We start from the raw sequence: 25381 nt of genomic DNA on the forward strand, positions 1-25381 counted from the left end.
TTCTTTACTGTACTAACTCATTGAAATCCATACATATGACACATCTCAATTCAGATTACCCACTTTTTAAGTGTTCTATGCCAACAAAGGCTACCATATTGCCTAGTGGCCATAATAGTGGTCAGTGCAAGTCTACAAGGTGACTTAATGAAAGACAGACTTGCTCAAGAAATCTAAGAGCTATTCTCTACAAACAGCTTTGGGATCTGCAGAGAAACTGGGCAAGCAGTTGTGGTATCACAGAAGCTGCGTAAAGTATCAAGAGATTATGACTGTGTAATAATCTGTATCACTTCCTAACCAGGTCTTTGATGATGAGATGTGGGATCCATGTCTCTGTTTGTAGTTCTTTTGTCAGAGCTTTCATAAGAACTTTCTTTCTTAGCAGAGCCTATTTTCTGTTATTCCCTAAACATTGCTAATGTGCTCCTCAAATATAATTTTCTTTGTAGTCAAGTTAAAAAAAAAAAGGGGACATATTTTATTAGTTCTAAAATATTTATTGACAATTCCACTGGGATTTTTAAAATTATAATTTATCTTTGTAAAATTCTAGGATGTACCTCTGGAAATCTAGTTTTATTCTTTATTTAGTAGGAAGTTTCTGAGAAATATATTTCAAGGGAAAGGCCTCTTCATTAAGATGTATTGCTACATTACAAAATAGATGAAGTCCACTGTATATGATGAAACCTAACAACCACAGTGCTTTCATAGCAAAGGCAAGTTCAATCCTCTATAAGCACCTAGAGTTTCAGTAATCACAATAGGAAATGCAAGGTAAGTTTTAATACTTCAAACACAGTTCAATCTCTGCACTTCATTTATTCCACAAATTAGTTGACTATAAATCTATCATCAGTAACAGATTTTATATACTGTTTTATTTAAAAAGTGATTTCTTTTATTAGTTTTTATATTTGGAAGAATTGTTTTTCCTCTGCTTTTCATACCCAATTAAAGATATGGATCTTATCATGCTTTTAAAACGGTGTAAATTGTAAAAAACCTGTCATCATCACTGGGGACAGTTTGACATATTCCTTTATGTGAAACATCTTGCAGGGGCCTTATGTTCTTAAAATTTATAGATTTTTAAAAATTACAATCAGCATAAGAAAAACAGAACTCTATTCCTCCAAATAGAAGTAAATCACCATGTACAATGAGTTTACAGTTACTTAGCTGGAAATTAATTTAGCTGAAATCGTCAGCCTATTGGGAAATAGGAATGACAATTCATAAGCTTCTTCTTTCTAAATATCAATATCATTAAAATATAAACATAAATCAGTTGAATAAAAATAGTCTGGGATGAAAATTCAAAAATTTATTGTGTACTCAGTAGCCAATCTTGGATGACATATATAATTCCATGAATAAATATCTTTAGAAATTTTATATTATTCAGGATAAAAAAGACTCCTAAAAATGTTTTAAAGAAACTATTATTGATGGTTTAAATATATTGGTGAAATCAGCTCATATAGTATAGATTATCTTCTAAAAAGTTTTCTTTTTAATTTGTTTTAAACCAAACTATGATCAAATATAGTGATTCTCAATCATTGCTACCTTAAATCACACAAGTTACTCTTCAATATATATGATGGAAGTGAATTCATTTTTTTTCCTTAGGAAGGTACTATAAATTAATATTAAAATGATTTTATTATTTAGATAAATATATAAACAGAGTTTTGCTATTTTCTTCCTGTACCCTACAGAGTGGAAGGTATGTTTTGCACCTTCCATGCTGGAAAAGAAATAATTTAGAATGGCACAAGTTCACAAAAATGTATTATAATAAAAAATCAAATAGTGATAATAGGACCTAGGGATCAACATCACTTTTGTTATTTTTATATCCAAACACTCGCTACGTTTCACAATCTCTTCCTTTTTGGTTAACTACCAAAATATGTGAAGTTCTGATAACTAGTCAACTATATTGCTATGAATTAAGTCTAAAGTGTAACAAATTTATCCAAGTTAAGATGCTATACTGACCAACTTTTTTATTTGCTTGCTTAGCTTACTTTTTGTTTATTTGTTTTATTTTTTTATACCAATTTATTTGATATTTCATTATCCAAACTGGCTAGTAGAACCAGAGGAGAAATTGTTGCCTATCTTCTAACTATGTACTGATATCACTGAGCTGCGTCATGCAAACATTTTGACAAATTCAAGCACACACAGATACATGGACATGCACAAACATGTATGCATGTGTGCACACACACATATGTAAAATACATTTCCTAGAGATTCCTTACTAAGAGCAACAAGTACATCTTGGAGATTAAGAAAAAATGGGAATATGCTTCCTCACTCATTTTTGAGTTTCCTTAATCTTATTGCAATTCTGGATAACCTGTGCAGAAATAGTGATATAGTCCTTTAACCACTTTATTAGGTCTAAATACATCTTGAAATATCTTTTTTCTTTCTTTCAAAATTACTACCACCATCAAAATAAACTCACATGCACTTAGAATTAATTGACTTAAATTATATTTCTCTAAGATTCTGCCAACATTATGCTACCATATTAACATTAAATTTGATAAGCAGGTTATGAATTCATATCAGAAACAGAAAAATAAGGTGAAAATGCAACAGATTTGATGAACGCAAGTGCCCTCAGGTCAGATTGCTTAGGTTCAAATCCTGACTTTGTCATTAAATAGCTGTGACTTTGGACAAATTATTCAAATTTCTACATCTTAGTTTCCTTGTCTATCTATGCCTCTGAGAATTGTTGGAAGGAAAAACAGTTAATATATGGAAAAACAAATTAATTTCTAGAACAAATAACCTAAAAAATGTTGAATCATTGCAATATGATAAACTTTCTTAAAGAAGCTTAACTTTCTCTTTCTTGAGGAGTAGGTCTTTATGAGAAAAGAAGTGTTGAGGAGTGTTTACATAAAGAACTCTAGCCACAATAAAACCATTTCTTCTTTTCAAATTGTTCAACTAGTGCCCCATCGGGACCTGGAAGACAAGACTTTTATGATGCTCTGGTTTTTGAGAAAACTAATAGTAGACTATTTTAAAGCAATATTTAGGGAAACAATCAAAAGAAATAGTTTATCTAGACACAGCATGTGGGGATAAAAGCAATTAAAAAGAAGATTCAAACAGAGAACACTACACCATTTCCCTTTCTACATTAAAGTTGAAATGTGCTGACCTAGTTAGCGTCTTAAATAGGTAGTACAAAGACCATTTCTATACTATATCACTGTTAGGTATTCAAATATACACTGGATGTAATAAAACAATGCCATATATTCGATTGGAATAGGATAGTGTTTGAAACAGCAACCCACCATAGAGGAGGCTGAACCCAGAAAGCATGTCCAAATGCTTTCTTTCCCTTTGTTTGCTTTGCATCTCACTTACAGAAATCAAAGAGGGGGAAGAATTGGATTCCACTTACTTAATCGATGAAGAAACAGGATAGTATATGTGAAAAATTATATTTAAGCTTTGGTAGCTAGAGAAAGGTAATAATAGAACTAAAATCCAAGATACTTCACAGCTTGTTCTTTGGAACATAAAGGCTGCCCACACAGCATCCATAATCTATGTCTCCTAAACAAATTAGATGATAAATATTATAACTGATTTAATCAAGCCAAAGTCCAAACTCTGTGAAAATACAAGATTATACAAAGAAAATACAAGCACAAACTGTGCTTTGCAAAACAGGGGAAAATAAAGTTATGATACAAAGAAGTTAATAAGAAAATTGCTAACATTGTAATAAAGATACAATAATTATCTCATTTACAAAGTACAAGATGACCTAGCACTAAAGAACATGAATAAAAAAATGCTTTCCAACTTGTCTTTAAAATAATATAACGTGGTCAGGCTTCCCTGGTGGCTTAGATGGTAAAGCATCTACCTACAGTATGGGAGACCTGGGTTCAAATATGATGATACACAGAGAATTAATGGATTGGCATTTCCTTAAGTAAGACGAGGAGAAGGCAATGGCAACCCACTCCAGTACTCTTGCCTGGAAGACAAACAGCTGAGAATTCAGAGTACTTACAAATACAAATCTTCTGTGTAAGAGGGTGAGATGATTTGGGAGAATGGCATTGAAACATGTATAATATCATGTAAGAATCGAATTGCCAGTCTATGTCTGATGCAGGATATGGCACGCTTGGGGCTGGTACACGGGGATGACCCAGAGAGATGTTGTGAGGAGGGTGGTGGGAGGGTGGTTCATGTTTGGGAACGCATGTACACCCGTGGTGGATTCATGTCAATGTATGGCAAAACCAATACAGAATTGTAAAGTAAAATAAAAAATAAATAAATTAATTAATTAATAAAAAAAGAGAAACAATCTAAATTTTGTGTACATTTCAGACTTCATGGTATGAATTCAATTACAATAAACTAAAAAAGAATATGTTATTACTAACATAGGTTGTATAAAGATAGATTTAAGAATTGAAAACATGAGGACATGTGTTGGTTATTATACAGAAATTTTGTTATTTTATACTCCTGTATTTATTCAGTTCAGTTCAGTCACTCAGTCATGATCGACTCTTCACGACCCCATGAACCACAGCACTCCAGACCTCCTTGTCCATCACCAACTCCTGGAGTCCACACAAACCCATGTCCACTGAGTCGGGGATGCCATCCAACCATCTCATCCTCTGTCCTCCCCTTCTCCTACCCTCAATCTTTCCCAGCATTAAGGTCTTTTCCAGTGAGTCAGTTCTTCACATGAGGTGGCCAAAGTATTGGAGTTTCAGCTTTAGCATCAGTCCTTCCAATGAACACCCAGGACTGACCTCCTTCAGGATGGATGGTTGGATCTCCTTGCAGTCCAAGGACTCTCAAGAGTCTTCTCCAACACAACAGTTCAAAAGCATCAATTCTTCTGTGCTCATCTTTCTTTATAGTCCAACTCTTACATCCACACATGACAGCTGGAAAAACCATAGTCTTAACTAAATGGACATTTGTAACAAAGTAATGTCTCTGCTTTTTCATATGCTATCTAGGTTGGTCATAACTTTCCTTCCAGGGAGTAAGCGCCTTTTAATTTCATGGCTGCAGTCACCATCTGCAGTAATCTTGGAGCCCAGAAAAATAAAGTCAACCACTGTTTCCACTGTTTTCCCATCTATTTGCCATGCAGTGATGGGACCAGATGCCATGATTTTAGTTTTCTGAATGTTGAGCTTTAAGCCAATTTTTTCACTCTCCTCTTTCACTTTCATCAAGAGGCTTTTTAGTTCCTCTTCACTTTCTGCCATAAGGGTGGTGCCATCTGCATATCTGAGGTTATTGATATTTCTCCTGGCAATCTTGATTCCAGCTTCTGCTTCCTCCAGCCCAGTGTTTCTCATGAGGTACTCTGCATAAAAGTTAAATAAGCAGGGTGACAATATACAGCTTTGAAGTACTTCTGTTCTTATTTGGAACCAGTCTGTTGTTCCATGTCCAGTTCTAACTGTTGCTTCCTGACCTGCATACAGGTTTCTCAAGAGGCAGGTCAAGTGGTCTGGTATTTCCATCTCTTTCAGAATTTTCCACAGTTTGTTGTGATCCACACAGTCAAAGGCTTTGGCATAGTCAATAAAGCAGAAATAGATGTTTTTCTGGAACTCTCTTGCTTTTTTGATAATCCAGTGGATGTTGGCATATTGATCTCTGGTTCCTCTGCCTTTTATAAAGCAGTTTGAACATTTGGAAGTTCATGGTTCATGTATTGCTAAAGTCTGGCTTGGAAAATTTTGAGCATTACTTTACTAGCGTGTGAGATGAGTGCAATTGTACGGTAGTTTGAGCAGTCTTTGGCATTGCATTTCTTTGGGATTGGAATGAAAATTGACCTTTTCCAGTCCTGTGGCTACTGCTGAGTTTTCCAAATTTGCTGACATATTGAGTGCAGCACTTTCACAGTATCATCTTTCAGGATTTGAAATAGCTTGACTGGAATTCCATCACCTCCACTAGCTTTGTTCATAGTGATGCTTCCTAAGGCCCACTTGACTTCACATTCCAGGATATCTGGCTCTAGTTGACTGTGAGTGATCATAACATCATGATTATCTGGGTCATGAATATCGTTCTTCTCTGTATTCTTACCCACTCTTCTTGATATATTGTGCTTCTGTTAGGTCCATACCATTTCTGTCTTTTATTGTCACCAATTTTGCATGAAATGTTCCTTTGGTATCTCTAATTTTCTTGAAGAGATCTCCAGTTTTTCCTATTTTATTGTTTTCCTCTATTTCTTTGCATTGATCTCTGAGGAAGGCTTTCTTATTTCTCCTTGCTATTCTCTGGAACTCTGCATTCAAATGTTTATATCTTTCCTTTTCTCTTTGCTTTTTGCTTCTCTTCCATTTACAGCTATTTCTAAGGCTTCCTCAGACAGCGATTTTGTTTTTTGCATTTCTTTTTCTTGGGGATGGCCTTGATCCCTGTCTCCTGTACAATGTCACGAACCTCTGTCCATAGTTCATCAGGCACTCTGTCTATCAGATCTAGTCCCTTAAATCTATTTCTCACTTCCACTGTATAATCATAAGGGATTTGATTTAGGTCATATGTGAATGGTCCATTGGTTTTCCCTACTTTCTTCAATCTAAGTCTGAATTTGGCAATAAGGGGTTCATGATCTAAGCCACAGTCAGCTCCCAGTCTTGTTTTTGCTGACTGTATAGAGCTTCTCCATCCTTTGCTGCAAATAATATAATCAATCTGATTTTGGTGTTGACCATCTGGTGATGTCCATGTGTAGAGTCTTCTCTTGTGCTGTTGGAAGAGGGTGTTTGTTATGACCAGTGTGTTCTCTTGGCAGAACTCTGTTAGCCTTTGCCTTGCCTCCTTCTGTACTCCAAGGCCAAATTTTTCAGTTATTCCAGGTGTTTCTAGACTTCCTACTTTTGCATTCCAGTCCCCTATAATGAAAAGGACATCTTTTTGGGGTGTTAGTTCTAGAAGGTCTTGTACACCTTCATTAGACCATTCAACTTAAGCTTCTTCAGCATTACTGGTTGGGGCATAGACTTGAATTACTGTGATATTGAATCATTTGCCTTGGAAAAGAACAGAGATCATTCTGTCATCTTTGAGATTACATCTAAGTACTGCATTTTGGACTCTTTTGTTGACTATGATGGCTACTCCGTTTCTTCTAAGAGATTCCTGCCCACAGTAGTAGATATAATTGTCATCTGAGTTAAATTCACCCATTCCAGTCCATTTTAGTTTGCTGATTCCTAGAACGTTGATGTTTACTCCTGCCATCTCCTGTTTGACCCCTTTCAATTTGCCTTAATTCATGGACCTAACGTTCCAGGTTCCTATGCAATATTGCTCTTTGCAGCATCAGACCTTGCTTCTATCACAATTCATGTCCACAACTGGGTGTTGTTTTTGCTTTGGTCCATCCCTTCATTCTTTCTGGAGTTATTTCTCCACTGACCTCCAGTAGCATATTGGGCACCTACTGACCTGGGGAGTTCATCTTTCAGTGTCCTATCTTTTTGCTTTTCCATACTGTCATGGGGTTCTCAAGGCAAGAATACTGAAGTGGTTTGCATTCTTTTCTCCGGTGGACCATATTCTGTCAGACTGTATGATTTATTTTGTTATTGATTTCTAATAATACCAATTTCAAAGATAGGAAAAAAATTGTACATAGAAAATATCAAACTCTATTTAAATGCATGTTTGCATTTTATTTATTTTTAGTTTGCTTGCAAAGGTCTACAAGTCCATTATAAAAAAATTAAATGTATGAAAATACTATAGAAGGCAAAATATTTTCTAATTATCTATTAAGTAAAATAATCATTATGAAGCACTGAACAATTTTTTCCATAACATTCTTATTTTATTTATACAAATAAGAATATATATGTTTGCCCATACTTTAAAACATTTAACTTAATAAAGCTAAATTAATAGCAAATTATTTTGATGGATATTATCAAACTGCCCTATGAAAACATAGCATATTTCAACAAGTAGTTTCATCAGTTTGCCAATTCAATAGGCAAGAAAAAGCCCTGAATGTTCACATTAATGCATCTATCAGTGAAGTTAATGTTATATTTCACATTTTCTTGTTCTTATTTGGGGAAAAAAGAAGGATAAAATACTTAAATTTGAAGTTTTTTTTTTTTTAAGTTAAAATTTAGGAAAAGCGAAATGTGTTTTATTCCCTCAGTTCAGTTCAATTAGTCGCTCAGTTGTGTGTGACACTTTGCGACCCCATGGACCTCAGCACACCAGCCTTCCCTCTCCAACACCAACTCTTGGAGTTTACTCAAACTCATGTCTATTGAGTTGGTGATGCCATCCAATTATCTCATCCTGTGCTGTCCCCTTCTCCTCCCTCCTTAAATCATTCCCAGCATCAGGGTCTTTTCAAATGGGTCAGTTCGTTGCATCAAGTGGCCAAAATATTGGAGTTCCAGCTTCAGCATCAGTCCTTCCAAAGAATGTTCAGGATGGATTTCCTTTGGGATGGACAGGTTGGATCTCTTTGCAGTCCAAGGGACTCTCAAGAGTCTTTTCCAACACCAAAGTTCAAAAGCATCAGTTCTTCAGCACTCAGCTTTCTTTATAGTCCAACTCTCACATCCATTCATGACTACTGGAAAAACCATAGCTTTGACTGCGTGGAACTTTGTTGACAAAGTAATGTCTCTGCTTTTCAATATGCTGTCTAGATTGGTTATAACTTTCCTTCCAAGGAGCAAGTGTCTTTTAATTTCATGGCAGCAGTCACCATCTAAAGTGATTTTGGAGCCCCATCAAAAAATAAAGTCTGTCACTGTTTCTATTGTTCCCCCATCTATTTGCCATGCAGTGATCATACCAGGTGCCATGATCTTAGTTTTCTGAATGTTGAGTTTTAAGCCAGCTCTTTCACTCTCCTCTTTCACTTTCATCAAGAGGGTCTTTAGTTCTTCTTCACTTTCTGGCATAAGTGTGGTATCATCTGAATATCTGAGGTTGTTGTTACTTCTCTTGACAATCTTGATTCCAGCTTGGGCTTCATCCAGTCCAGCTTTTCTCTTTCCCTAGTTATAAATTAATTCCTATCCATTACTTTTCCCTCAATTTTATTACTTTATTGTTAACAAGTTGTACTGATCTAAATTTTAAGGCATTAATTATTGGTTATTTAGATGAGTTGAGACCCTAGAACATATTTTTCCTTGGCATTACTTTGATTTTTACCAGTTACAGGTATATCAGTTATGAAGTTTGAAGAATTAGTGTCAATTTTATACTATATTTTACTCATTTTGTAAATCAGGCTATTAATAATTTTAACCTCCTAGCTTTGCTGATAGGATGATATAACACAAGTAATCATATAGAACCATGCTTAAACATAGTAGGGTTAAGCATTAAATATAATAATATATTGATACAATGATAATGGTAATATGCTGCTAAGTCACTTCAGTCGTGTCCGACTCTGTGCAACCCCAGAGACTGCAACCCATCAGGCTCCCCTGTCCCTGAGGTTCTCCAGGCAAGAACACTGGAGTGGGTTGCCATTTCCTTCTCCAATGCATGCAAGTGAAAAGTGAAAGTGAAGTCACTCAGTCGTGTCTGATTCTTAGTGACCCCATGGATTACAGCCCACCAGGCTCCTCCATCCATGGGATTTTCCAGGCAAGAGTACTGGAGTGGGGTGCCATTGCCTTCTCCAAATGGTAATATAGAATATGTATTTATGTTCATACTACCTATGTGATAACTGTTTTTTTTTATTTTAATAAGTTACATTCACTTTGGAACATGAATAGTTCTAAGAAACAGCTAAAGGTAGGATTTGAATTCTACATTCAACTTCCTTAATACTCCTAATTTTATATCTAACTACATTATATGGGTCTGACTTTGATATCAAAGGTGGGCCACAAATCAAATTTAAAAAAATATTTTCTTGAGCTTAAACTTTATAGTCTTTTCATTTATCTGAGTAATCATGGTGATTTGGGTTAAATCCAAGCATTTCTATTTTCTAATTAGGGGAGATTATTAACTAAACTTCAATTCATTCATTTGAAAAACAGAGATTGAATTATATAAAACTTTTCTGGAAAAACAAAAAATTAATTTGGGAATGATGTCAGCAGCATGGCAGTAAACACTATCCCTTATATCTGTCCCTCACTTCAACAACAAAATTTAAGTATCCATCCATGAACAGAACTGCCTTTGAGGAAACTGTGGGATCCAACACCATGGGCCAAGGGACCAGCTAGAGCTCTCACACCTGTGCACTGTGTAATAAGCAGACAGACTTCAGTATCAGCTGTGGAAACTACAAGAGACTATGAACCACCTCTAGCTCCTCTTGGTTGTGGTGTGGGAGTGCCTGCAGAACACTAATTGAGGAGTCACTTAAGGACAAGAGAGCCTCTGTGAAAGTTCAGGGTTCCAGAAGAGAAGCATTCCACTGGAGAAAAAGAAAGAAAAACAAGTTTGGTTGCTTTGGGGTGGCTAAGAGGAACAATGACTTTGCCAGCATCATACCACTCCCAAGGGAAACAGCACATGGTTTCTCCTGAAGGGGAAAGAAAGCCAGTGAGTGAATGTCTGGCTTCCCCAACCTTTTGGAATGCTGCTGAAGAGACTCCTTTCTCTCCCACAGCATTCAGAACCTTGTTGTGGGGGCTCCATAACTGAGAGGAGGAAGCAGATCGGGGGGCGACGTACACCCACAGAGTGGATATGCCAACAACAAACAGGTGTAAGGCAAAAAACACCTCCCTTTAATCTGTGGCTGGTTTCCTGTGAGCAATCCCAGAGGAAGGAGCCAGAGCTCTGGTAGACAAGTGGCAAGCACAGAAGGCATGCCAGCTGGGGTCTGTCACCAAGAGAGAAACCACAAACTTGAACTGTAGTGCCACCCCCACGAAAATAAAACAGAAGCTTCCACCAGTCAGTCTGGTGTGTTGTAGGTTCTGGAGTAGGCATATAAGCTTAAGAATTCTGTCATAAAAGGGAACAAGAGGCAAGGAGCAGGTATATCCTTATAAGATCTGAAAAAGCCTCAGAATATACAACAGGAAAGAACAGAGCTGGAAGCATCAATCGCCCTGCTTTCAAACTATACTACAAAGCTATAGTAACCCAGGAGGTGTGGTACTGGAACAAAACCGACACATAGACTAATGAAACAGAATTGAGAAGCCCAGAAACTGCTGCTGCTGCTGCTAAGTCACTTCAGTCGTGTCCAACTCTGTGCGACCCCATAGACCGCAGCCCACTAGGCTCCCCCGTCCCTGGGATTCTCCAGGCAAGAACACTGGAGTGGGTTGCCATTTCCTTCTCCTTCTCCAATGCAGGAAAGTAAAAAGTGAAAGTGAAGTCGCTCAGTCATGCCCGACTCTTTGCGACCCCATGGACTGCAGCCTACCAGGCTCCTCTGTCCATGGGATTTTCCAGGCAAGAGTACTGGAGTGGGTTGCCATTGCCTTCTCTGAGCCTAGAAACAGGCCCCTGCATTTACAATCAACTAATATTTGACAAGGAAACCAAGGATATTCAATATAGAAAGGATAGTCTCTTCAATAAAGGTTGTTGGGAAAATTGGATAATCATTCTATAAAGAAAGCTGAGCACAGAGGAATTGATGCTTTTGAACTGTGGTGTTGGAGAAGACTCTTGTGAGTCACTTGGACTGCAAGGAGATCCAACCAGTCCATCCTAAAGGAAATCAGTCCTGGGTGTTCATTGGAAGGACTGATGTTGAAGCTGAAACTCCAATATTTTGGCCACCTAATGCAACTGAACTGAACTGAACGCATAGAGCTGACACATTTGAAAAGACCTGATGTTGGGAACTATTGAAGGCAGGAGAAGAGGGTGACAGAGGATGAAATGGTTAGATGGCATCACTGACTCAATGGACATGAGTTTGGGTAAACTCTGGGAGTTGGTGATGGACAGGGAGGCCTGGCATACTGCAGTTTATGGGATCGCAAAGAGTCAGACACAACTCAGGGACTGAACTGAACTGAACTGATGCAAAAAAAGTGAATTGAACTTATCTTACAGCACTAAAAATAAATAAATAAATAAACTGAAATTATTAAAGACTTAAATATAAGATCTGAAACTATAAAATCCTAGAAGAAAACATAAGGAAAAGCTCCTTGATATAGGTCTTGGCAAATCTTTGTTTGTTTTGTTTGTTTTATTTGTAATGATACCAAAAGCACAAGAAAAGAAGGCAAAGATAAATGAGGGGCTACATCAAACTATAAAGCTTCTGTAGAACAATAGAAATAATCAATGAAATGAAAAGGAAACCTACAGAATGGCAGAAAATTTTTGCAAATCATGCATCTGAAAAAAGGTTGTAAAAATCCAGACACAGCAAAACTAAAACCACTAAATCAGTAAGTCGCATTTAGTAAGAATTTGACATATAAGAACAGTTTACAAACTGGGAGCTTCCAAATTCAAAGACTGATGTGAAACTCAGGGGCATGAAATGACAGGTGGCTTATGAAATGAAAACAAGGAAGTTGTTAACCTTTACAATGATTAGTTATTATAGTGGGAAATTTCACAAAGCAGGTAATTGGCTAAAAGTGTTTATCTCATACTATTTTAAGATGGATGACAAGCTCTTTTTAAGATTGTCAGAGGCATTTACATGAAATTAACTAAGTTAAGTTTTGCTTATATTCATAAAGTAAGCTAGATTTTAGTTTTACTTATGTAAAATTAAATGGTGTTGTCTACTCAGAGAATTCTCAAGTCCAGTTTCCATTTTTTATTTAATTTTAATGGGTTAATATCCAAACTGCATTTTAAAAGACTCATACAACTCAATAACAACAAGAACAAACAAAACAAAGAACAAGCTACCTGGTTAAAAATAGGCAGAGGAAATAGATTACTTTAGATATTTTCCCAAGGAAGACAAACTGCCAGCAGCTACATAAAATGTTGCTTAACATCACTAATCATCAAGAAAATGAAAATCAAGACCTCAATGAGGTCTCACCTCACATCTGTTAGAATGGCTATCTTCAAAAAAATTACTAGATAACAAGTGTCAGCAAGGATGTGGAGCAAAGGGAACCCTTGAGCACTGTTGGTTGGAATGTTATTTGGTACAGCTACTGTGGAAACAGTACGGAGGATTCTCAAAAAGTGAAAAAGTAGAACTATCATACGATCCAGTAATCTCACTACTGGGTATATATCCAAAGTAATTAAGATTTGTATCCCATAGAGATACCTGCATTCTGTGCTTATTGCATTTTCACAAAAGCCCAGATATGAAAAGAACCTAAGATTCATCAATAGATAAGTGGATAAAGAAGTCGTGATGTATATACACAATGGGAGATTTTGGAGCCATGAGAAAGAACAAAATCTTTCCATTTGCAGCAACATAGATGGTCCTGAGGACATTATGTTAACTGAAGTAAGTCAGAGGAAGACAGATACTGTATGGCATCATTTATGTGTGAAATCCAAAAAAACTGAACTTATAGAGACAGAGTAGGATAGCCAATACCAGAGAATGGGGGTGGGGAAAACTGAAAGATATTGGTCAAAGAGCACACAAACTTCCAGTAAGAAAATGAGTACGTTTTGGAGATCTAATGCACAGCATTGTGACTACAGATAACAGCACTGTATGGTACCTGAGAGATGAAGAATAAATATTAAATGTCTTCATCACAAAAAAGAAATAATCATTATTTGATGAAACAAAGGTGTTAAATAACACTAACATGGTAACCATACTGCAGTATTTAAGTGTATCAACCAACATGTTCCACACAGCAAAGTTACACAATATTCTATGTCGATTATATCTGAATAAATTCAGGGGAACATTTTAAAAAATAACTTCAGTTTTTAATGATGGTATTAAAATGTGGCAGTTATTTTCTTTCCTTTTAAAATTAGACTCAGTTCACATACACAAAAACAGAATTTAACCACCTATAGAGTCAACATTTTATACATTTTAAGACTTTTTTTTTTTGGCTAAATGTTCTGCCTATAAATTTTATCAGGGAAATTTTTTAAGTATCTGTAGGAAAACTACAAATGAAGGTAAAATGTCATGCTTTTCTTAAGCCTTTTAATAATTTGAGAAAGATCATAAACATATTCTTTATTTGTTTCCTCCTCTCTTATGCTGGCACTGAAAACCTATATTTATTTAAAACTTTATTAGCTCATTGTTCTGTAAAAGAACCATGATTGTCTTAATCGTTATCAGCAGAAGAAAAAACAAAGGGTCTATTTCAATGTTCAGTTAGGATTACATACAGAGATGCAGTTTTATCAGTGTTGACATTTGCACAAGCTCTGCATATTTAACAAGTGATCATGCTCTGCTGAAATGAGTACTGTTGCTATAGACACATTATAATATACTTTAATTATCACATTAATATTGATGTTATCATCCTCCCAGGTCAAGATGAGACAGTAAAATAGCCATTTAGATTAAATTACTCACAGTATTGATTTTATTGCTATTTCTACAGATATGGCAGGATGCTTTAATTTTAGGTCCAGATTTGACAGGACACTTCAGTTCTATCTGATTTTAAAAGTGTGAGGGTGCTCTATGTGGGTGTTTAAAGTCTAAAAATATTTTAAAATTGAATTTCTTCCTGAATTTCATCAACCTGATTTTTTCAAATGAGAAAAGAATGTTCCCCAAGTAAGTTTTTAAAATAGTTTTTGCTTTCTATTCCCACTGACTCTGTTCATTCTGAATTACAAGAAGTCATTATATATATTGTTTCAACTTAGAAGTGAATATATACATAGATTAGAGCTCCATAACTTTTTAATTTGACTTTTGTTTAAAAAATTATCTACTACCAGATATGGATGATGCTGTATATAATCTTAAATATTTCAGAAATTTTAAAAGATCACTTATTAAAGAAGTCTGAACACACCAACTTGAAATACATACCATAATCCTTTATAAGTTATTTAAACTTCTTTTGAAATTATTCAGAACTTATCTCCTGAGCTATAAATAAACTAGGAATTCAAGTTTAAATAAAATAGGATTTGTTTACTTGAGAAGCACTGTTTTTCATAATCTCTCTTTGGGATCATTAAATTATTTTCAGAACTTTGGGATATGGAGAGTTTTATTGTCTTATAGTCCATGAAATCTCTCTGAAAACATTTAAAATTATGTTTATAATTTAAAATATAATTTTCTTATTCTCTGTTCATTATACTGATGTTAAGGTTTGGGAAATGTCAAGAAAAAAAAAAATGAACCATTCCTAGCCTCAACAATTATAATCTATTTAGAGACATTGTTATATATACATTTGATTATGAAAAAAAGCTAATGTAATTTAATGTTTATTTTAGAGAAAATTGTCTCCCTCTTTCTCAGTTCCATAAGTATATTGGAAAGTCTTCAAAGATTAAGGAAAAGTGAGAGGCAACATGTGGCATTTTAATTGCCAGAAAATTAATTTTGATTCTAACTAATATCAATCAATCTGGAGGTAAAATTATGTAACATCAAAGTGAATACCAACTCTATTAAAGGCACATTTCTTTCTTTTTAGAGGGACTGCATGTTTGACTTTGATTTAGTTTTTAAGTACAAAATCATTGTAAACAAAATCTTTTCAGATTCTAATTTGGATATTTGCACTTAAGAGATCTCCTGCTTCTCTTAACCTGCAAAGGAATAACCTCAGAGTAATTTCTATGAGGTATTGGAATTCCATGTAATTGGAAGCAGTACAAGTTGAAAGGATACAGAACTTATATGTTTCCAATTCAGTTTTTAACTAAGATGATTTGAAATCCCAATATGTTTCCTAGGCAACCGGTACTGACCAGATGCAAAATGGTGGCGGCCAAGTAAAAATTGGCTATGGTTATGATTCTGAGAGGAGGAAGGAGAGAGTAATAGAAATGAATGGTAGGGAACCAGCCATCTATGAAATAATCTTGTCATTAATTCAGAAAAGTGCCAATATTTTCACATCTGAAGCTCTGGGAAAGTTAAGTTAAATGAATTTTCCAAATTTGTATTATAATGCTGCAAAACTGTGACTAACTTTCTGTGGTTTATCTTCCAGGAAAGTGCCAGTAGATACTAGTTACTACTCATTCTACTGTCTATGAAGACAATCCAAAATCTTATAAAAGTTTCATAAGACATTTATTAGAAAATTAGAAGGCTATGGTCCCTCTTTCTTCTAATGTGGCCATACATTCACTCACTGGTTCATTCATTATAACAGTGAATACTTTGAAAAAATAAAGTAATGTTTCTGCATTTATGGAATTCCTATTTTTGTATGGGGGTAACAGAAAAGATAACTTAAGATAGAAGCAAACCCATGGAAAGAGTAAAGCAAAGTTTTTTTTTTTTTTTTTTTTTTTTTAGGGATTTGACAGTGGAAAGAATGCCTTCTGCCTCTGCAATGAAGTGTGCAGTAAAAATTGGCAGAGCAAGTGCAAATTTTCAAATATACTTTATAAAAAAATACATGACTCCGAGAAAAAGATCTCTAAGACTCAGCATTTTTTAACAGTGGTACTTGTACATACTTTAATGACCTGTTAAAGTCACAAATGCATGCTTTTTATGGGTTTAATTACAGAGAAAATTCCCTAATATTATAAAATCTGAATAGATTTTTGGTAAAAATTCTCATAATAGCATGATGGTCTTCAGACAATACACAAAATGGCTATTAATGAGTCCTGTGCAAAAAGCATTGCCTGATTACTTGCTTGCTTGAGGCAATTTGACATAGAAATGAAATGAAATTATTGACTGAACCAAGCTTTAATCCTGGCCTTGGCCTCAGCTAGATGAATGTGAAGTAACTACTCTCGTCCTTAGTTAATGATATGTGAAAGGAGGATTTTGTAAGAGGGAACTCTCACTACTCAACCTGTCTTTAGAAACTGGCTAAATAAGAAAACAAATACAGTGGTATTTTCCAGCTTCTGTTTTTGGTGAGAATGCAAAAGGGGTACTCAGAGGGTGATGTAGTAGGGATACTGGAATATCCCCATCTTTCACCTTAATTTTCTGATAACATTAGAAATAAATTGTATTGTCATTTAGGAAGAGCCAAAGGATTTCTAAGTGGTAGAGCCACTAATGTGCTCCTTGCTGCCACAAATACTAAAATTTTATTCCATTCTATTTATAGTCTTTACTCAAAGATCTTCTCTGGTTTTAGGGAAAGGAAGATTAATAATTATTTTCTGAGGTGATTCTTAAATACTGCTTAATTTTGCTTTAATCATCTTTACAATCTAAAATCTATCTAAATATTACAGCATACAATTGAAATCTTACAGGTGCTATTGTATAGTCAATAACAACATATATGACTCCATAGGAATGTGGTTTTACAGAATGGCATCTATTATGCAGCTTCCCTCGTGGCTCAGATGGTAAAGAACCTACCTGCAATTCAGGAGACCTGGGTTTGATCCCTGGGTCTCGAGAAGATCCTTAATGAAGGGAATGGCTACCCACTCCAGTATTCTTGTCTGGAGAAATCCATGGATAGAAGAATCAGGTGGGCTACAGATTATGGGGTCTCAAAGACTTGGACAGACTGAGTGACTAACACTAATGTAGACAAAGAGCAACTGGGAAGATCTTGTTGGTCTGCTCAAACATGAATAAATCTTGTGCTGCAAGAAGGTAGGACACATGAGGATTAATGGATCTATGATATGATGTAGGTCACCATACTGAACTCTTTCCTTGTCCTTTCTCTTACTCATCTTATTTTTAATGCATCTTTATGTATCCCCTATCTTCCTAATATGGAATTTCTTTTCTCTTAATTTTCTTTTATACCTAAAGTAATAACAATGCTAATAATTTTGATTTTCATTTCTGTTGCTTAATTAAAACTCACTTTTACTTATTACAAAGGTAGAATTGGGTAGTTTTATGTCTTATAATCTGTTCTTTTGATCTTAACATATGCATGATATACTGGGCAAAAAGTTCGTTTGGGTTTTTCCATGTGTGCGGGCTTGCTAAGTCACTTTAGTCGTGTCTGATTCTTTGCGACTCTGTGGACTGTAGCCCGCCAGGCTCCTCTGTCTAAGGGATTCTCTAGGCAAGAATACTGGAGAGGATTGCCAAGCCCTCCTCTGGGGGATATTCCTGACCCAGGCTTTGAACCTGCGTCTCTATATCTCCTGCATTGGGAGGCGGGTTGTTTACTACTAGGGCCACCTGGGAAGCCCCATACCCTTATGAAGAATCCAAAAGAACTTTTTGACCAACCCAATACTTAAAACATATCAAGGGCTCAATTAAGTAGTGTTTTTTCATAAAACATAGTATATATGTTATATGAAATTATATTTTTTAAATGCACAAGGTAGTTACATATCAGATATTGATTTTCTCTTCACTTTTAATAAGTGACACTCCACTAGAGTTATTTTTGTTTGCTTGTTTCTTTTTTAAAAAAATTTTAATTGGAGGCTAATTACTTTACAATATTGTGGTGGTTTTTGAAATACTTTCACATGAATTAGCCATGAGTGTACATATGTTTCCCATCCTGACCCTCCCTCTCTCCCCTAGAGTTATTTGATGCACACATCAGAATGTTGTGGGTAAGATGTGTCATAGTTTGAATATTTAACATATTGTTTATTTATATCATGTTCTGATTAAGGCTTAGATATTCTGTTTGATGTTTTTTGAAATTTCAGATAAAATGAGGTAACAAAAGGGCAAGGTTTAGTGGAAAGATCCAGGTATTAAAATGATTAAAAGAAGACTAATCAATCATCCATTTTTTAGGTGCCATAATGAATGATTTCAGCTTAATGATATTGGTCCATGATCTGCTATTAAGGAATCACTATAATTTTTTTGCTACTGCCCTAAAATTCAAAACTTGTATAATTCTTAGAGAAGCCCTATTTCTTACCTAGGTCTAGAAAGATTTTTTTCCACATGACCACTTTGTATCCTGCTGCTAAGTCACATCAATCGTGTCCAACTCTGTGTGACCCCATAGATGGCAGCCCACCAGGCTCCCCTGTCCCTGGGATTCTCCAGGCAAGAACACTGGAGTGGGTTGCCATTTCCTTCTCCAATGCATGAAAGTAAAAAGTCAAAGTGAAGTCGCTCAGTCGTGTCCGACTCTTCCTGACCCCATGGACTGCAGCCTACCAGGCTCCTCCATCCATGGGATTTGCCAGGCAAGAGTACTGGAGTGGGTTGCCATTGACTTCTAGATTTTAGTAAAACTAATAAAGCTGACGTAGATGCTGGAAGGAAGTGAGGCTCTTACAGTCACAGCTTCTGCAACACCAAAAATTCATTCAAGACACAGCACCCTAATGCATGGGTTTGCCCTTACTCAAAATATGTCACCCAGAAAAGCAACACATTTTTTAATCTTGACCTATTTGTAATTTTCTTATGTAGATGATATAACATTCTGTAACACATTCCAGCTAAGGTTTTTCAGCAATAGAATAAGAAAGAGTTTTGACTGATATTTGATGATTTCTGTTTGTTTTAAAACCCCTAAATAGACTTCAGTGTTATTTAGGCAAAACAAACAATTTTACTTTTCAGTGTAACAAAAATTGTAGGAAGACTATTTTAGTGCCCCTCAATTTTTTTCTTTCAAAACATAAACATATATTTTAAAATAAAGTTAACTGTAATTGTTAGGATTCACAGTGGGGTATCTATTACAAGCTTGTTTGGTACTCAATTACATTTAAGTGCATTATATAATATAGTAATGATTATGCTAAATTCAATGAGCACTTTCACAAGGCACTTTTTGCATTATATGTTTATGTTATTTCCCTTCCTATTAGAGTTGCAACCACAACTAGCACTCAACAAAAACTACAGGCTCCCTCTTAAGGAAATTGGAAACTCTCAATTATTTTTACATCTTAAAAGCCAGAAATTGCCTCTTTTCTTAGAAACAGATTATTTTGCGACATATAAACTGTATAGAAGCTATTTTTACTTCCTGCTTTGGATTTGATAAATAGCTGTCATTTTCTTGAATTATTTTGAACTTTCAGTCACAAAACTACCTGATTAGCAACCTGCCTGAGTACATGATAAGGCAGAAAAAGCAGCAGTCTCTATGTGAGAAATTTGCTCCAGTTCACTGCTTGCTGTTCAATTGATTGAAAGTTTAGAACAGGAAAAGTTGCTTTGTTGATGACAATCGGTTTGGACAGTAATTTCTGAAAACAGTAAGATCTCCCTTTACCTGGGGTGGGGGGTTGGGGGGTGGTGTTTAGTTCTAAAGACTCCTGGCTGATCTGAGAGGTGTATTTTCATCTTGATCAAATCTTGTAACAATGGGTTGTTGTCATTCAGTCACCAAGTCTTGTCCCAACACTTCACAATCCCATGGATTGCAGCACACCATAATTTCTGTCTTTGCATCCTCTTATAATTAAAGAGAATTTCAGGTGGTGATGAGGGAGATTTTTTATTTCTTTGTTAACATTTAATCAAAGAAAGAAAAATAACTTTCTTGAATAACAGAGAATATCACACAGGGCAAAAAGATATGAGAGGCTATGTAGGAACACATAGGCAAAAAGCAACTATACAAGGAAAGTGTTTGATATTTGTGGCTTATGTATGTATATGCATTTCCAGACAAGTAGGTGTTGTTGTTGTCCAGTTACTAAGTCATGTCCAACTTTTTGTGATCCCATGAACACAGCATGCCAGGCTTCCTCCTCCTTCACCATCTCCCAGAGTTTTCTCAAGCTCAAACTCATGTCCATTGACTCAGTGATGCTATCCAACCATGTCCTCCTGTTTCCCCCGTCTCCTCTTGCCTTCAGTCTTTCCCAGCAAAGTAAGTATAGCGTAAAGTAAGTAAAAGTAAGTAAAGTAAGTAAATGGAGTTAAGTTTATTTTTAACTGAGTTTTAAATATTTAACAAACTTCTCCTAAATAAGAATAAAAATAATCATACAGGGATGGTTTAATCATATTGTCTAAAGGTAAAATACTGAAATACCAAACGTGAGAAACAAAAATCAACTCAATATTTAGATAAAAACAGGGCAAGTAGCTACTATTAGATGGTTTGAATATGAAGATCCAAACAACTTCCTTACCTCCCTATTTTCATCTTCTCCCCATCCTCTTTTCCTATCTTGAATTACACACTTTTTGTTTGCCTTTTTTAACTGAAAAAGGAGGATAAACTAATACTTGTCAAGTGTCCACTCTGTTTGAATGAGCACTTACCCCCTTATTGAATTCTCAAAACAAACTTGCAAGGTATTAATTCTAACAAGCAAAGTGAATATACCATGAAACTCAAGTGAAAGTGTTAATCATGACTTACTCTTTGCAAACCAATGAACTATAGCCCACCAGGCTTGTCTGTCCATGGGATTCTCCAGACAAGAATACTGCAGTGGGTAGCCATTCCCTTCTCCAGGGGATCTTCACAACTCAGTGATAGAACCCAGGTCTCCTGCATTGCAGGCAGATTCTTTACTGAGTCACCAGGAAATATACCATAGTAACCATCTGAATGCAGAGTTCCAAAGAATAGCAAGGAGAGATAAGAAAGCCTTCCTCAGCAATCAATGCAAAGAAATAGAGGAAAATAATAGAATGGGAAAAACTAGAGATCTCTTCAAGAAAATTAGAGACACCAAGGGAACATTTCATGCAAAGATGGGCTTGATAAAGGACAGAAATGATATATGTACCTAACAGAAGCAGAAGATATTAAGAAGAGGTGGAAAGAATACACAGAAGAACTGTACAAAAACGATCTTCATGACCCAGATAATCATGATGGTATGATCACTCACCTAGAGCCAGACATCCTGGAATGTGAAGTCAAGTAGGTCTTATGAAGAGTCACTAGGAACAAAGTTAGTGGAGGGAATGGATTCCAGTTGAGCTATTTTAAATCCTGAAAGATGATGCTGTGAAAGTGCTGCACTCAATATGCCAGCAAATTTGGAAAACTCAGCGGTGGCCACAGGACTGGAAAAGATCAGTTTTCATTCCAATCCCAAAGAAAGGCAATGCCAAAGAATGCTCAAACTATCGCACAATTGCACTCATCTCACATGCTAGTAAAGTAATGCTTAAAATCCTCCAAGCCAGGCTTCAGCAATACGTGAACTGTGAACTTCCTGATGTTCAAGCTGGTTTTAGGAAAGGCAGAGGAACCGGAGATCAAATTGCCAACATCTGGATCATCGAAAAAGCAAGAGAGTTCCAGAAAAATGTATATTTCTGCTTTATTGACTATGCCAAAGCCTTTGACTGTGTGGATCACAATAAACTGTGGAAAATTGTTCAAGAGATGGGAATACCAGACCACCTGAACTTCCTCTTGAGAAACCTGTATGCAGGTCAGGAAGCAACAGTTGGAGTTGTACATGAAACAACAGACTGGTTCCAAATAGGAAAAGGAGTATGTCAAGGCAATATATAGCGTTGACAATATATAAAGTTTGTCCTTTGTCAGTTTGTATGCAGGTCAAGAAGCAAGAGTTGGAACCAGACATGGAATAAAGGACTTGTTTCAAATTGAGAAAAGAGTACGTCAAGGCTGTATATTATCACCCTGCTTATTTAACTTCTATGCAGAGTACATCATGAGAAATGCTGGGCTGGATGAAGCACAGCTGGAATCAAGATTGCCAGGAGAAATATCAATAACCTCAGATATGCAGATGACACCACCCTTATAGCAGAAAGTGAAGAGGAACTAAAAAGCCTCTTGATGAAAGTGAAAGAGGAGAGTGACAAAGTTGGCTTAAAGCTCAACATTCAGAAAACTAAGATCATGGCATCTGGTCCCATCACTTCATGGGAAATAGATGGGGAAACAGTGTCAGACTTTATTTTTTTGGGCTCCAAAATCACTGCCTATGGTGACTGAAGCCACGAAATTAAGCCATGAAATTATTCCTTGGAAGGAAATTAATGACTAATCTAGATATCATATTCAAAAGCAGAGACATTACTTTGCTGACTAAGGTCCATCTAGTCAAAGCTATGGTTTTTCCAGTGGTCATGTATGAATGTGAGAGTTGGACTGTGAAGAAATTTGAGCACCAAAGAACTGATGCTTTTGAACTGTGGTGTTGGAGAAGACTCTTGAGAGTCCCTTGGACTGCAAGGAGATCCAACTAGTCCCCCCCCCCAAGGAGATCAGTCCTGGGTGTTCATTGGAAGGACTGATGTTGAAGCTGAAGCTCCAGTACTTTGGCCACCTCATGTGAAGAGTTGACTCATTGAAAAAGACCCTGATGCTGGGAGGGATTGGGGGCAGGAGGAGTAGGGGACGACAGAGGATGAGATGGTTAAATGGCATTACTGACTCAACGGACATGAGTTTGGGTGAACTCCAAGAGTTGGTGATGGACAGGGAGGCCTGGAGTGCTGCGATTCATGGGGTCACAAAGAGTCAGACACGACTTAGTGACTGAACTGAACTGAACTGAAGCATTTTATGATAATTTATTGTAAATGGAATATGCACAAAGATACTTATGAAATAAACATTGGCATCTCCATTTTGCATTTTTGATAAAGGTTGATTATAGATTATAAATTGTATTTCCCAAGAACACCCAAATAAAAGCATCCATTATAAAATGCATTGTTTATCCTGCATTGTGCATATTCAATCTATAAATGAATTTGTATTTTTAAAGACTACTTTTCATTTTATATTGTCTTTATTAGGTTTTAAACTCAGAGACTAACCAGAATATTTAGCAATATACACATGACACTTCCCCCAAATGTTGCCAATTTGGTGTGGCTTGGCAGAAATCATTGTTATAAAGTCAAGGATAATTGAGGAGACTTGCTATTGGGAAGATAGGCAATCACTTTCACAACAGTAACAGAGACAAACACTTTCACATAAGTCAATTGGAAAGCCTATTCCATTCGGTTTCAGTCAAAGGAAAAAGCTTCAAAAAGACTCAAGGTCTCTTCTAATCTTATAATTATTCAAATAAGACTTATTTATCTAAAGAGCCGCTTATTCTTTTGTGCATCTCATAAGTAATTTAATAAAGCTAGTGCATCCATAAATTGGTACCCTGGAAATCTCTGTAGATTTGAAATTTAGACATTTTAAATAAAGAATTCTGTAACAATTGCATAGTCTTAATCTCAAATCATTATCATTTCATTTCCTGTATACTAATTCATGTGATTACAAAGATATACTCAGTTATTGGCCAATGACCGCCAGTATTATTTTTTAGTTTTGTTCTCTCTGTAGTAACTCATACTCATGTTTTCTTTAATGCTTAGTATATTGGTTTTCTAGGACCAGTCATAGCAAAATACTATAAACTGGGTCATTAAAGCAACATAAATTTATTTTCTCACAGTTCTAGAGACTAGAATTCCAATATCAAGGTGTCAACAAGGTTGGTTTCTTCTGAGGGTCTCTTTCATTGCTTTGTAGATAGCTATCTTCTCCCTATGTCTTCATATAATCTCCCTTTTTTGTGTGTGTCCTAATCTCTTATTATAAGGACACTAGTCATATTGGATCAGGTCTCACCCATATCACCTGATTTTACCTTAATTACCTTGATAAGACTATCTCCAAACCTCCTGCACTGTTGGTGGGAATGTAAATTGGTGCAGCCAGTATGGAGGACAGTATGGAGGTTCCCTAAAAAACTAAAAATAGAGCTACCATATGACCCTGCAATCACACTCCTGGGCATATATCCAGAGAAAAGAATGGTCCAAAAATACACATGAACCCCCAAAATGTTCTCTATAGTACTGTTTACAATAGCCAAGATGTGGAAACAAGCTAAATGTTCACCAACAGAGGAATGGATAAAGAAGACGTGATGGATAGATAGATATGAATATATAAATATATGTATATAATGGAACATCATTCACCCATTAAAAAAGAACTAAATAAGGTCATTTGCAGCCACATGGATGGACCTAGAGAGTGTCACACTGAGTGAAGTAAGTCAGACAGAGAACTCTCATATGACATCTTTTCTATGTGAAATCTGAAAAGACAAATGAACTTACTTACAAAACAGAAAGACCCACAGACTTAGAAAACAAACTCATGGTTGCTGGTTGGAAAAGATGGTTAAGGACTTTGGGAAGCTCAAGTACACATTGCTGTATTTAAAATGGATAACCAACAAAAAAAGTATCGTATACAACATGAAACACTCAATATTATGTGCCAGGCTGGATGGGAGGGGGTTTGGGAGAGAATCAGTTCAGTTCAGTTCAGTTCATTTCAGTCACTCAGTCGTGTCCGACTCTTTGCGACCCCATGAATTGCAGCACGCCAGGCCT

Source organism: Oryx dammah, unplaced genomic scaffold (assembly GCF_014754425.2).
Source record: "Oryx dammah isolate SB20612 unplaced genomic scaffold, SCBI_Odam_1.1 HiC_scaffold_6, whole genome shotgun sequence".
In the NCBI taxonomy this organism is placed as follows: domain Eukaryota; kingdom Metazoa; phylum Chordata; class Mammalia; order Artiodactyla; family Bovidae; genus Oryx; species Oryx dammah.